The sequence below is a fragment of the Takifugu rubripes genome, chromosome 12 (assembly GCF_901000725.2).
Source record: "Takifugu rubripes chromosome 12, fTakRub1.2, whole genome shotgun sequence".
Taxonomy (NCBI): Eukaryota; Metazoa; Chordata; class Actinopteri; order Tetraodontiformes; family Tetraodontidae; genus Takifugu; species Takifugu rubripes.
In genome coordinates this window covers 11,652,644-11,668,179 of record NC_042296.1, presented here as the reverse complement: position 1 = coordinate 11,668,179, position 15,536 = coordinate 11,652,644, and the positions used below count along the sequence as shown (strand labels likewise).

Here is a 15,536-nt window from a genome sequence, read left to right as displayed (position 1 = left end):
TTTGTCTGCTGGATCACATGGTGATGAGTCTCCAGGTCTCCTGGAATGGTGTGAACGTTTGGTTTGTTGGTGGAAGGAGTGGAGGACTGCATTGTTGTGGGTGACAGGAAGTGCCTCAGGCCACCACCTCTGTTTAAGGATGGTTTTTCCAATTTGACATGGATAGCTTCCTTGACCCCCCTTTCAAACCAGCAGTCTTCTCTGGCCAGTACCCGTACTGGGCTGTCCTCCAAGGAGTGCCCACTCTCCTTTAGGTGTAAGTGGACTGCTGAATCTTGACCTGACGAAGTGGCGCGTCTGTGTTGTGCCATTCTTCTGTGTAGAGGTTGTTTGGTTTCCCCAATGTACAGTTCCTTGCATTTCTCCTGGCACTGTACAGCATAAACAACATTACTTTGTTTGGGTCTTGGTGTCTTGTCCTTCAGGTGGACCAGCCTCTGTCTGAGAGTGTTGCTGGGTTTGAAATGAACCGGTATGTCGTGTTTCTGGAGGATCCTCCTAAACTTCTCAGAGACTCCGGACAGATCGGGGATGGAAACGCTGCGGCGTTTGTTTCTCTCCTCCTCTCCTTTGCTGGGGTCTCGCTTTCTTGAGGTTTTGGTGAAGGCCCAGTCTGGGTAGCCACATGTTTTGAGAGCTGTCTTAATGTGGTCCTGTTCCTTCTTTCTGCCTTGGGATGTGGTGGGTATTTCTCTGGCCCGGTGTTGGAGAGTTCTGATCACTCCCAACTTGTGTTCCAGTGGGTGGTGAGAGTCAAACTGGAGGTACTGGTCGGTATGTGTAGGTTTTCTGTAGACTTCAATGGTGAGGTTTCTGTCCTCAGTGATCTTGACTGCGCAGTCCAGAAAGGCCAGACTGTTTCCTTTTACCTCTTCCCGGGTGAATTTTACATGCTGGTCTGTTTTGTTGAGGTGATCAGAGAACGCTTCCAATTCTTGTGTTTGAATTTTGACCCAGGTGTCGTCCACACACCTGAACCAGTGGCTTGGCGCAGTTCCTGTGAAGGATGTCAGGGCCTGGGATTCCACCTTCTCCATGTATAGATTGGCAACTATAGGGGATACTGGTGAGCCCATGGCACAGCCATGTTTCTGCCTGTAGAAGCCTTCTCTGTACTGGAAATAGGTGGGGATGCACGTGAAGAGTGACGTGACATCATAGGATACCATAGTCTCTTCTGGAAGTAGTGTGAGTCCACTGACCTTTTGAGCAAAGTCTTGGGAGTTTTTTTTTTCCCCCAAGACTTTGCTCAAAAGGTCAGTGGACTCACACTACCATGCTGGACCTGTGTTTGAACACCACCTATTTCCAGTACAGAGGCATCTACAGGCAGAAACATGGCTGTGCCATGTGTTCACCAGTATCCCCCATAGTTGCCAATCTATACATGGAGAAGATGGAATCCCAGGCCCTGACATCCTTCACAGGAACTGCGCCAAGCCACTGGTTCAGGTATGTGGATGACACCTGCGTCAAAATTCAAACACAAGAATTGGAAGTGTTCTCCGATCACCTCAACAAAACAGACGAGCATGTAAAATTCACCCAGGAAGATGTAAAAGGAAACAGTCTGGCCTTTCTGGACTGCGTGGTCAAGATCACTGAGGACAGAAATCTCACCATCAAAGTCTACAGAAAACCTACACATACCGACCAGTACCTCCAGTTTGACTCTCACCACCCACTGGAACACAAGCTGGGAGTGATCAGAACTCTCCAACACCGGGCCAGAGAAATACCCACCACATCCCAAGGCAGGAAGAAGGACCAGGACCACATTGAGACAGCTCTCAAAACATGTGGCTACCCAGACTGGGCCTTCACCAAAACCTCAAGAAAGTGAGACCTCAGCAAAGGAGAGGAGGAGAGAAACAAACGCCGCAGCGTTTCCATCCCCTACCTGTCTGGAGTCTCGGAGAAGTTTAGGAGGATCCTCCAGAAACACGACATACCGGTTCATTTCAAACCCAGCAACACTCTCAGACAGAGGTTAGTACACCTGAAGGACAAGACACCCAGACCCAAACAAAGTAATGTTGTTTATGCTGTACAGTGCCAGGAGGAATGCAAGGAACTGTACATTGGGGAAACCAAACAACCTCTCCACAGAAGAATGGCACAACACAGACGCGCCACCTCTTCAGGTCAGGATTCAGCAGTCCACCTACTCCTAAAGGAGAGTGGGCACTCCTTCCAGGACAGCCAGGTACGGGTACTGGCCAGAGAAGACCGCTGGTCTGAGAGGGGGGTCAAGGAAGCTATCCATGTCAAATTGGAAAAACCATCCTTAAACAGAGGTGGTGGCCTGAGGCACTTCCTGTCACCCACATACAATGCAGTCCTCCACTCCTTCCACCAACAAAACAAACGTTCACACCATTCCAGGAAACCCAGTGACCCACCACCATGTGATCCAGCAGACAAAGGGGAGACACCTCAACAGAAACTAGGTGAACGACCCGACCAACGACCCTGCTAACGACTCTCAGGTGACCATCCAGATCATTAGCATGCAGATGGTCCACAGGGGCTGTATATTTTCAAGCTCTCTCCCCAGCGATTTCAGAACTGAAGAAGCCTTCTGGATAGAAGGAGAAACGTCTTCAAGAGAAGAAACCCAGTCCAGTTGACAGAGAAAACTACCTTGGATACAATGACCTGGATGACTGAGAATTTACACAGACATCATGATTGAGTAATTTCAATATTAATGAAATCTAATTGTCAACTTTACCTGTGCAGAGGAGGATAAGCAGACAGGTGTTTAGATTTTTTCTTTTTCTTGGGCACATCTGAGTTTGGTAATATTATAGTATTTAATAATTTTGTTATAAATCCTTCTAAACAAGAAACCAAAGTAGAAGTGAAAACTACAGGGCAGTTAGCATAATCTTTACCTGTTTTCTCTGTGTCCTTTGAGGGATCTAATGGCTCTGTGGAATTAGTGGATATTTTTTTTATTTATTAGATTAGCTACACTTGATATTGAAAAATAACATACACGACATGTGAAATATTCAGAAAATACAGGGAAAATGCAGATGTAAAGCAGAAAAATTGTACAACAGCTGACAAGTAGACAGAAGCTTACCTGTTTCAGACGATCTTTTTGCAACATCGAACAACATGACTTCTGCAGTTGAAGCCTGCTTATTAGAGATGTCTACTTCCTCTATAAAAAAACAAACAAACAATCATAGAGTGTATTTTCACTCATAGTATTTGATCGCCAATCACTGATTTCTGTGATACAATGCTAAAGTGAGATTAAAAGCTTAAATGAAAAAATGAATCTGCAAATACTTTTCCTGGCAATAAATAAAATGAGATCAATAGATTAATACTTACCATCCATGTCTGAAGCTTGGCTTTTGCGTTTTTTTAATGTGGTGGCTGGCACATTGCCACTTCCTCTTCCTTCTTGTGTTAAGAGAATGTGTTAGTTTGCAGGTGTCTGGCCAGTTTGCAAGATAAGGACTAAATGAGTTCATTTAAATTATTTTATTTAAGTTAAACCCAACTGTTAAATTACTGGATAGCTTGATAGAAAAATAGCTTAGTAAAAAGTAATACAACCAATAAACAGAATGAGCAGAAACCTTGGAGTAAACAAATACATACCAATTCCTTCTCTTTACTCATCACCAGTAATCCACCTTCGTTTAAAATATAATAGGAAAGCCCATAGCTATGATGTTTGGGTAAATATATGTTAGGCAGGAGCCAAGGAGCTTCGATGGGGGTGGGCGGGGTAAATCCACCTTCAATCAACCCTTGCACTCCTAAAAAAAAATTAAATGTTTAAGATGATTAAATTCAAACATGTGCAGTATTTATATTTAAAACATAATTGCATATATAAAAAAACAGACAGAATCAACTTAATTGGCCTAAGAAGCTTCACTCAAAACATGGATTGATCTTTATACTTACACAAGCCGCACAAAAAGACAATTTGATACTATTCACATATTACAATCATAGTTCCACTGTTTTTCCACATCCTAGCCAATAACAGAGCAATTACTCGCAAGCTAGCTGGCAATAGCAATATAATTACTAATTCTTAATCACAGTGTCAGTTTAACATCATATGAATTCTGCATAACTAATTATTAAAAACACAAAAAAGCCATCATAAGATCAAAAAAATGTCTTACCTTATTGCTTTTGATCAAATGCTGATAGCACACTTTGACTCCAACCTTTCTCCGTCTCTCACAAAGAAGTGCAGTGCGGGCACTTCTGTGATAGATTTAAGTGTAGTGGGAAAGACGCATATTATGTGGAAGTGAATGACGGGGAAAGTTTATTTATAAAATTTTTAAACTGATTGATGCTCATGAAGCAATTGAACTTTCCAGAAAATGTTTAATTTTAATGTAAATGTATTTAAAGGCAATCAATTATTTAGTTAAATTAATCCAGGATCAGCAACGGGCATATTCCCCATGTCATTGAACGCATCTTCACGTGAAGAGCACATACTGCCCAGGTGCTTAATTGATTACCCTCCCCCCCTCCCCTCCCCTCCCCAGACTGGCACCAGCGGCCTTCTGTGAAGTATCAAAGAGAAACCCAGCAGGCAGAATTTTATCTGTCTTTCTTTAATTTTCTAGTACTTTTATGACATAATGCTAGTTTTTACTGATTTAATAATTTTAATATTATTTTTTTCAAATGGGACACATGTGTATGTACAGTATATATGTCTAAACACGTGTCAGGGTGTTAACCTATTTAAAAAGCACCCCTTTCTGCCCAACACTTTGACTCAGCTGGCTGTAAATTTATTATGTTTATTTTAGTCATCCGGGAAAAACTCGCTATATTTCAGCAACTATGATCATTCTTAAGCGCAATCTTGGGCTGAAAGGTGACCAAGAGGCTTGCAGGCCAGAGCAGGAAGGATCCTCTTTCTGTGTATTTCACTTTCACAGAGTTGAAATCAAGGTCACAGAGTTATTTACACACTACAGAATGTTACAGTGTTTTAGATGTGTCTCAGATCAATCAGTAGCAGACATAAACAACACAAGACGTTCCCGCAGAATGCTGTGCTTCTGATCAGTCTCAGATCAATCAGTAGCAGACATGTTCCCGCAGACTGCTGTGCTTCTGATCAGTCTCAGATCAATCAGTAGCAGACATGTTCCCGCAAACTGCTGTGCTTCTGATCAGTCTCAGATCAATCAGTAGCAGACATGTTCCCGCAAACTGCTGTGCTTCTGATCAGTCTCAGATCAATCAGTAGCAGACATGTTCCCGCAGACTGCTGTGCTTCTGATCAGTCTCAGATCAATCAGTAGCAGACATGTTCCCGCAAACTGCTGTGCTTCTGATCAGTCTCAGATCAATCAGTAGCAGACATGTTCCCGCAAACTGCTGTGCTTCTGATCAGTCTCAGATCAATCAGTAGCAGACATAAACAACACAAGACAAGTGGTGTTCCCGCAGACTGCTGTGCTTCTGATCAGTCTCAGATCAATCAGTAGCAGACATGTTCCCGCAAACTGCTGTGCTTCTGATCATTCTCAGATCAATCAGTAGCAGACATGTTCCCGCAGACTGCTGTGCTTCTGATCAGTCTCAGATCAATCAGTAGCAGACATGTTCCCGCAAACTGCTGTGCTTCTGATCAGTCTCAGATCAATCAGTAGCAGACATGTTCCCGCAGACTGCTGTGCTTCTGATCAGTCTCAGATCAATCAGTAGCAGACATGTTCCCGCAGACTGCTGTGCTTCTGATCATTCTCAGATCAATCAGTAGCAGACATGTTCCCGCAAACTGCTGTGCTTCTGATCAGTCTCAGCAGCAGAGGAGACTGGGCTGGGTACCTGATCAAATCTATTGAAAAAACAAGTTCAGGTCGTTTCCCCCCCCCCCCCCGTCACCCACAGGTTGGGACTTCTGCGATATGAATTGCCAAACCATGTGCAGAGCACCAGGCGTGTGCGTCCATCACAGGCCACGTGTACAGGTCAAAATGTCCCTTTTCTCACCTTGTGCAGCTTCTGCGCTGTGTGTGTAGCAGAGTGCCCCCCCCCCCCCCCCCACCACCACCATCGAAGCTCCTTGGCTCCTGCCTAACCTATATTTACCCCAACATCATAGCTATAGGCTTTCCAGCAGAGCGTCTCGAAGGAGGACTCTGTGTGATTGCCCACCTTGTGCAGCTTCTGCGCTGTGTGTGTAGCAGAGTGTCCCCCCCCCCCCCCCCATCGAAGCTCCTTGGCTCCTGCCTAACATACATTTACCCAAACATCATAGCTATGGGCTTTCGAAGGCCTGTACAGAAACAATATAGACGATGTAGTACGGTGGGTTCTTCATTTTATGGCTGTTTTTTTTTTTTGCAGAACACCTCCACTTAATTCTGAGGATTTCCTCAGCTCAGAGCCTAACCCTAACATTGATGAACAAGAAGCTTTACTTTCACATAGACCGAGAAATTAAAAGCAGAACCTCGACATATTGATCAATGATCTTGACGTAAACGTGTTCAACTTCAAGAAGTTTGACATGGAGCATCCCAAACAACACAAGCTGAGTCCTCACTCCTTCATCCAAGTGGCTCTGCAGCTATCTATCAAAGAGGCAATGGGGACCTCTTCAGCTGATTGTCTAAATATGTCATATCCTGTGGAGATCCCGTTGTAGCAGCCACAGATTTGTGTCGAGTGTTCTGTAGTTGTTAGATTTGAAACTGTCACACATCAGAAACTTAACAGTGGAGGGTCGGACACGGTCGGACACGGACACGGAACGTGCCGAAACCACCCGAACTCCCGCCCGTCAGGGGGCGGAGCCAGGCGGCGGTGGGGGGGGGGGTGCAACACATGTGACTCCTGAGGACTGAAATTCTGAGCGCAAACCTTCATCAGTTTCCGTGTTTTTCGCTTCGGGGACGGACTTTTTCATATTTTTTCTCCACGCGCTGTTAGACAGTTCGTCCATGTAACACGTCTCCATGGCAACACCGACGCCCCGAAAACAAAGAACAAAAAACAACAACCCAAAACTACTCTTATAGTACCGAAAAACAAAAGGTCCTCATCACTCGTCTTAAACAACGCAGAAGAAAACGCAGCCAACGGATGTTTTAAACTACGGTAAACATCTGAATTCTCATTCCCAGTATTATTATTCTCATTATTACTATAAACCTTAAGCCGGTTAATCCATACTTGTTCTATTAGGCAGGCAGCCAGGCACATACTAGCATCATGGCACGGAGGAAGGTAGAAAACAACGTCACTTGGTTCTGTCCAAAAGGACGAAGAGAACCCGTGGGACCGGGATCGCTCCGGTTTGACCAGTTGGAACTGGTTTTCAGCATTGCAGAGAAAATACAAATAGTCAAACATTTAAACCCCCAGTGTTTCGGGTGGGCGGCGCTGAAAAGGCCCGTCTGTGTCGGGGCGCTGCCACGGAGCGTCGGGAGTTTTAGTTTTGGGTCGGGTGACGCAGCGGAGAGACGGCCGGGAAGGTTCTGAAAGGTGTGGACCGGTCCGGGGTCCACCGTCCACCACACAAGCAGCTGGGTTCTGTATTTAAGTGCTGACCCCCCCCCCCCCATCCCACCCTAAATGAGACCGCTCTAACCCGGGCGCCAAGAGACCTTTTGTGTATCAGGGTCTATTAACCAGTTCCAGGCCCCAGTAGCCGTACACACAGACACCACAAGAAGAATCGTTCTCCACCTGCCTGTTGCCGGTTGCAAACAGGAAACATACTCTGTTAATCTCCTCTCAAAAGCCTTGAGGTCTTTGGCCTGTTCCAAAGAATTCATGCCTCCTCGTCCAAGACGCCCAATGCTGTCTGTGACGTCACTTCCATATTTCAACTGTGTTTTTAGATGCCATCTCATCTTAACAATTAGGTTTATTACATCCCCAAACAAATAAATAGCCCAAAAAACAATTTACATTATATTACAAAATGTTGTGAATACTGAAAATGATCTTTGTACAAAATGGGGAGGGGAACCAGCTTCAAAAACAAAACTGCAATTTCTCCCATATATATATATATATATGAGTTAAAGGCCAAAGAAAGTGCTTTATAGAAGACTGAGTGTTTTAAATCACATTTGGGGAATGAAGACCTGAACTCACCTACATAAAGGTGAATTTAAAAACATATAGATGAATACTGCATATTGGATAGATAGATAGATAGATAGATAGATAGATAGATAGATAGATAGATAGATAGATATAATTTCCTATGACAAATAAAAAACAGAATCTTCAAAAAAAAGTAAAAACCAGATTTGTCAGAAAACTTTCAAAAAACCACGTTGCCACTTTTTGTCACTTCATCCTTGTTACGGTATATAAACAATCGCCTGAGAACCTGGACTAATCCCCCCCTAGCAGAGTGCCCCCCCCCCCCGAACCTCCTTGACTCCTGCCTAACATATATCTACCCAAACATCATAGTTATGGGCTTTCCAGCAGAGCGACCTGATTGCTACCTGCTGGGCCTTAAGATGCAGGCCATCGAGGAAGGTTAAATGTATTTAAAGGCAATCAATTATTTAGTTAAATTAATCCAGGATCAGCAACGGGCATATTCCCCATGTCATTGAACGCACCTTCAGGTGAAGAGCACATACTGCCCAGGTGCTTAATTGATTACCCTCCCCCCCCTCCCCTCCCCTCCCCTCCCCAGACTGGCACCAGCGGCCTTCTGTGAAGTATCAAAGAGAAACCCAGCAGTCAGAATCTTTGAACCTGGTTTCATGGGTTCTATTTAAAAATTACCCATTTCTCCCCAAAATACATACATTGTAATTTGTGGCAATTTGGATAGCTACATTTTTTACTATTTTGGTTATCTTTAATTAAAATGGAAGGAGTTTTATCTGTCTTTCTTTAATTTTCTAGTACTTTTATGACATAATGCTAGTTTTTACTGATTTAATAATTTTAATATTATTTTTTTCAAATGGGACACATGTGTATGTACAGTATATATGTCTAAACAAGTGTCAGGGTGTTAACCTATTTAAAAAGCACCCCTTTCTGCCCAACACTTTGACTCAGCTGGCTGTAAATTTATTGTTATCACAATCGGCTGCTTGTTTAGTTTGCTAACGCTCGACAGCTAGCCATCTTGCTTGTGTTTGGGGACTGGAGAATTTAACTCGCAACGCTGTCAGCGCCGAGCGAGCGACGGTCGTCTGGAGTTGCCTTGTCTTTTTTGTTGTGCAGAAGTTATTGTGCAATTCTCTGCTGCACAACACTTAAATGCGTTAGTTTGCTGTGTGTCTGGGGGAAGGAGCTGTAATGCTGTGACAAGACAATCGAGAATCTTAGACTTGCTCAGCTGAATTGCCAAACCATGTGCAGAGCACCAGGCGTGTGTGTCCATCACAGGCCACGTGTACACTGGGGTCACGTCAACCATTCCAGCAAAAATAACAGAATTTTAAAACCACGTTGCCACTTTTTGTCACTTCATCCTTGTTACGATATATAAACAATCGCCCGAGTTTAACGTTTAACCCTTTTGAGGGGGGGTTAACGTAGAGACTAACAAGCCACCAGGGAAGGACCAAAACAGTTTATCAAGATTGTGCTTTATTTCTTAACACACGTGCATACATCAAGAGTGGAGGGAGAGGTGGAACAAACGGGTCTGTGCCAAAACAAAAGTCAAAAAACAGGGCATCTTAAAACATCAAAAACACAATGGTGGCCACAGCCCATAACCTAGTGTAACTAACAATCAAAACCTACGTGCAGCAATGTATGGGGTACCCCGTCCTTACCTCGTCCCACCTGCCCTCCACAAACTCTCCCTGTCCAACACTGAGCGAGAGAGCGAGCCCCCTCAAAAGGGTTAAACGTAACAAGTGGGGTTTTTGATCTTGGTTATTTTATAAACTGATTTATTATTTTTTTTGCATCCATTTTGTTGACAGCTCAGGCACAGATGAATCTGTGGATCATGTTCCAGATGACCGAGCTGCGTGGCTGATGCAAGTAAAGCAGGAAGATATTTTCCGTTCTATGATTTTATTTTGTCTGACCTAAACGTTTAAATGTTAAACACACTGGGTCACTTTTTAGTTGCCTAGTATCTCCACCAGTTACAAAGCACTGGCAGTGTATTGCTATAAACTCATCAGGGGAATCAAACACTATTAAAAAAAAGTGAAAAAAGTGGGGAAATCCTGTTGTCCACTCAAGAGAAATTTAACATATAACACTGAATTCCAAAGATTTGCTGACTATAGGCTTTCCAGCTTCGAGCGTCTCGAAGGCGTGTACAGAAACAATATAGATGATGTAGTACGGTGGGTTCTTCATTTTATGGCTAATTTTTTTTTGCTGAACACCTCCACTTAATTCTGAGGATTTCCTCTGGGCCTTAAGCTGCAGGCCATCGAGGAAGGTTACAGTATTCCTCAAGTTTTCATGGACACGGCCTACGGCGTGGCGACTCACTGGAAGCTCAGAACAGGGCAGGTGCCCTAACCCTAACAACTATCAGACAGCTTATTTCAAGTGCTTCCCTTTTTTCTTCTTGTTCCTTTTAGCTGCGCGTTTCCCGCTTCAGCATCGGAGGAATATAGTCCTACCCAGGGAGCAGGCAGGGGGACAACTAATAGTTTATACAAAGAAAAAAAAAGTGGGTGCGTCTGCCGTCACAGCCCATAGCAATCTATCAGCTAAGCTGGGCCACCTGATAAGCCCACAAGACTCATCTATGCTGCGCAACATTCACAACACACTTAAGAGCAAAATTCAGAGTAAAGGTACAGTCCAAAACCCAGCTACTGCATCCAGAAGGCCATTCGGGAGGGTCACTGGCTGCAATCTAAAACCATCCTGGTAATTTCGTGATTTCATGAGTGCTTTTCTGGCATCTTCTTTGATTCTATCGATGACCAATTTATGTGAGCCATCACAGTTTCCACATCCACCTCATCACTCTCTTCCGAGTAGTCTGAAGACTCTGAATCATTTCCACCTGATTTCTTAAGCCGTTTCCTTTGGTGTCGTCGTAGTCGTCCATGATCAGTTTCATGATCTTGCTTTTGTTTCTCTCACATTTTTCTGATGTAGTCAGCTAGATTAGACTCATCATTTGTCTCCCAGTAGTTTGTGAATTGAGAAAGCCTGTTCGGCAATGTTCCCTCTAAGCTGCGCACTTGCGCAATCGTGCACTGCTTGCACATACTTAGAAAATCTATGCAGCGCACAAAATAAAATTAAACAGAAACATATTAATTTATATCTAATTTTAGAACGGATATAATCTAGTTACTTAGACCAGTAATATTTTCTGTACCATTTCGCAACGTAACTCAATGAGCGACAGGTGTCCAGCCAATAATACGATACAGTTCACTTACGCTACGCAGCCAATCAGCATTGACAGTGTTTGCGTATGTGCCCTGCCTTTACTCGCCGTGCAGGTTAGCTAAAGTACTGCTACAAAAAACTGAGTGATTCAAAGTTCAGCGGACGGTTGGGGCTTGGAGACAGTCTCTGTGTCCATTGGTTCTTCCTTTTCCCTCACTTTCTCTTCTGGGGGCAGCGAGGTATCCATTGGTTCATCAATGCTGTTTTCGTTCTCTTGTCCAGTAGGTGAGCTGGGAACAATGAATGGGGTGTTGGTGAAACTGTTTTGGCTTGGCGCAACAAACTCAATAGAGCTCTGGGACAGACTTTCCTGCACCAATGTTCCCTGTCCTGACAGATAGCAGTCGCAGGCTTTGGCCCGGAGTCAGAGTAGGCTGACCCTCCTGCTCAGGCTTAGAAACGGTGCGGTCTAGTGCAGCGCCTGTTTTGTCAGTTTCAAACAGGTCCTGTTGAGAAGACAGGATCTCACAGTCCCGCTGGTCCTGCTCAGACGTCTGGAGGCACTGAGAGTGTAGCAAAACCTGGACGCTCACCTGCTGAGCAGACTGAACTGGAGAGTCCAAGGAGCTGCTGGAGCTCACCTCTGCCCTAGCTGCTTTGTTGTTCTGACTTCCTGAAGTCCTGGAGTCAGAGTTCTGACCTACTTTGGCATGTTTTTCACAATCTGGAGGAGGGATATTGTCTTCTTGGTCCTGGCAATTTGTCAATTTGAATAAAGACTGTTGCTTCCTTAAAGTTCTGCGCTCGAGTCCTCTGCGTGAGTATTGTCATCTACCTGGACAATGTGTACAAGCATTAGAAAAGTGAAAAGGACAGACAGTCCACTGGACAATAAGGTAAAATTTTAGTCAGATTTGTGCATATTCTAGTGACATTTATATCTTAATCATTAAATGCTGTTACTATGAGATAATTTATGGGCAGGGTTTCCGCTACATGTAATTCATTGTGGTGCACCACCACGCCTTCAGAATGATTTTTTTTTTCAAGATTTAAAACAATTTTAAATAAATAAATATGCACATATGTGTATATACATTCCAGAACATGACCCTCACCCATGCAACAACTGGACCTTACCCAGGCCAAAGTGCTTTAGCAACTGTTAGCGCATCTGGGTTTGTGATTGGAAATAGTTCTATCCATTTTGACAATGCATCTATTATGACCAAACAGTATTTCTTTACTTCACTTTTATTTAATTCTATGAAGTCCATGAGTATAGTTTGGAATGGATATTGGGGAACAGGAAATTTTCCTGTCCTTGCTCTCAGATTTCCTTGTGAATTGTGTCTTGCACGTCAGACATGTTTCTACAAAAAATATTTTGAACAAGAATTGAATCCATAGGTTGTATAGTGCTGCTGCGTATCTGTCCTACCATCCTTCCTGTTGAGACATGTGTTACACCATGGCTCAATATAGCAGCCCATTTATACAGATATTTTGGTAGGATAGGTCATACATAAATGTCTTTTAAGGTTGCTCTGTTTTTAATCCATAGATCTTGTCGAGGATTTTCTTAAGTTAACACAAAGTCAAAATGCTGCTTTTAAGAGGTTAATAAGTCAGTCAGAGTACATGCAACAACAGCATGCAGAGAGATCTCTTCCCAGTGTAACAAACATGTCCCTTTAATAATGCTTAGCGACTACGCCTTTCTCTCAGTACTTTTCCATCTACTTACTTCATCGTCACAAGGTTAGCATGATAAACTGTAGCATTTTGAAGGTTGCTGACTCGCACATCTTCATCATTTTCTAAGGAGTCTTTGTTCTACAACTCGTGATTTGTTCTACAACTCGTGACATCTCGTACACCTGCACAAGCATCATCAAATGAACTCGCTTGACCTTACTGGTTTAAATGATCTATGCTAAACTAAACAACATAAAGCTTTCCCATTGGTGCAGTGTTGTTCGGTATGAATGTTCAACATTGAGTCCCAAACATGGAGCACATTCCTCCTACTCCTGAATTTGACTTCATACCTCTTGAAATAAGTTTTTTGTTTTTCACCACTTTAACAAACCCCATTTTAGGGCACTTTAACTCTCTTCCTATGAGCGAAACGTTGCCAACAAGCGGAAGCTGACTTATATCAGTTCTATGATTTTATTTTGTCTGACCTAAACGGCTGACTTGCCGTTTCTTTCGACGGTCTGGCATGTCGATCTCGTACGTCACAGCTCCCATTTTGCGTGTCACGGTGTAGGCTTCGTGAGAGAACATGCATTCATCATTGTTGACACAGTTCCCTGTGGTGTGGAACAGCTTACAGGGAAATTCACCATGCATGTAGGGGCAGTGGTCAGCTCGGGCACAAAAGCCAGTGATGTAGAACTTGCAGAGCTCTTTCTTCTTAGGCAGATCAACATCATAGCTGAAGTTGCAGTGGTCTCCCCAGGTGCATCTCCCTTCAATGTAGGATTTGCAAATGGCCTTTCCTTGTCTGACCTAAACGTTTAAATGTTAAACACACTGGGTCACTTTTTAGTTGCCTAGTATCTCCACCAGTTACAAAGCACTGGCATTGTATTGCTATAAACTCATCAGGGGAATCAAACACTATTAAAAAAAAAGTGAAAAAAGTGGGGAAATCCTGTTGTCCACTCAAGAGAAATTTAACATATAACACTGAATTCCAAAGAGTTGCTGACTATAGGCTTTCCAGCTTCGAGCTTCCAGCTTGAAATGAATATTCATCAAAATGAATATTTTTGCCTTATCCCCCCCAAAAAACAGTTAAAAAAATAAAATAATATATATATATAAACCCAGAAAGGTTTCCCTGAACGGCTCTTCGGGATGACGCGGGGCTCCGGACTGAACCGCGCCGGAGCAGCCAATGCCAGACTCCCGCTCAGCTATTAGCTACCTTCTCCATGCCAGCGTAGTTCCATGTGTAGACTTTCTCGCTTTCTTTCCATTCATTGTTCTAAATATTCTGCCATTTAAATTTAGTGGAATCAGAGGCATTTCAGCGGCGGCTGGAAGCCATAGGCGCACTGGAAGGGAGAAAGTCCAGTGGCGGAGCTGGTTAGGGTGTTGTGGGCATCATGTAGGACTGTCGGGGCAGGAGAGGCAAGGATGGGAGAGACATGGACACTCCCTTGGCGAGACTTAATCTGAAAACATCGTCTGGCAGATTAGGGTGAAGGTTGCAAGGCCCCTGGGGTGGAGGGTTTCCCTCGGGTGGGAATCTGCTTTGGGTGCTGTGGCTGTGGACGTCACCTGAGTCCTTTTTGCTGCCCTTGCTTCCATCTCTATTCTTCTTCAGCACTGCCTTGAACATGGCAAGATGGTTGGAATGGTCCATTCATTCTCCTTGTCTCCAAGATCTCCCAGCCACAACTTCTCCTCCGATTGTTCCAGATATTCCTCAGCCCAGCGTCCAGGATCTGCAGCCTCGGCGATAAATTCTCGTGTCCAGTCTGCATCTGCTGCATCCGTGAGGGAGGCGACTCCTGGAGCGGACGTAGACTCGGGACCCGAGAGAAACTCTGCAGCCCAGTCCCCCAAGAGCGCCAGCGCCGCCACATCTGGCGCTCTCTGTGGAGCTTGTCTGTAGCTTTGCTGGTCAATTTGCTGCATTTCCTCCAACAGCTGACCCATGTCGAAGGTGTGCGCCGGTCGTGGCGGCGCCTGGAGGAACTCATTCACCAACTCTTCTTCTGTTGCAATTTCAATTGCTGTGGGAGGAATTGTGGGAGTTGAATGGTGGCGCCATGCTCCCCCTTCCTTGGTCATGTGAGTGGTCAACTTCATGAGGGGATTGGCTCCCCCACATTCTGCCTCCACCAACTCCTGCATTGCCATGGCAACACAAGGACAAGGCGACTTCAGAACAGATCAGAATACCGCCGACAGCTGCTGCTGGAGCCGAACCGACAGTCCTCTTCCCCGGTCTGTCCGTGTATCTACACCCTCGTCCGATCGAAACTGCTGCGGTGTCCAACCTCTCCGTTGCCATCAGACCACAGCTGCCTTATACTGGACAATACAAATAGATAAGCAGCTTGATTGGTGCCGCCATCTCATCCTCACTATTATAATAATCAATCGGTTCCTTTCTTCACAATGTCAGTTCCATCTGCATGCTTTTAATACACCCTTGACACAAAGTGTTCAATGGTTGACAAGCACCAGCGGATGAG

At 44.3% G+C, this 15,536-nt stretch overlaps 1 protein-coding gene and 1 long non-coding RNA gene across 2 annotated transcripts in view; both read right to left on the bottom strand.

The window, feature by feature from the left end:
- LOC101068306 (N-terminal EF-hand calcium-binding protein 1) overlaps window positions 1-15,536 on the bottom strand; it is a 35,297-nt gene that overhangs the window by 12,808 nt on the left and 6,953 nt on the right. The window lies entirely within an intron of this gene.
- LOC115251769 (uncharacterized) lies at window positions 9,570-15,460 on the bottom strand. Its single transcript, XR_003890288.1, has 2 exons — window positions 13,837-15,460; window positions 9,570-10,040 (listed from the first exon to the last, which is right to left on the bottom strand). It is a non-coding gene; the product is annotated as an uncharacterized lncRNA (long non-coding RNA).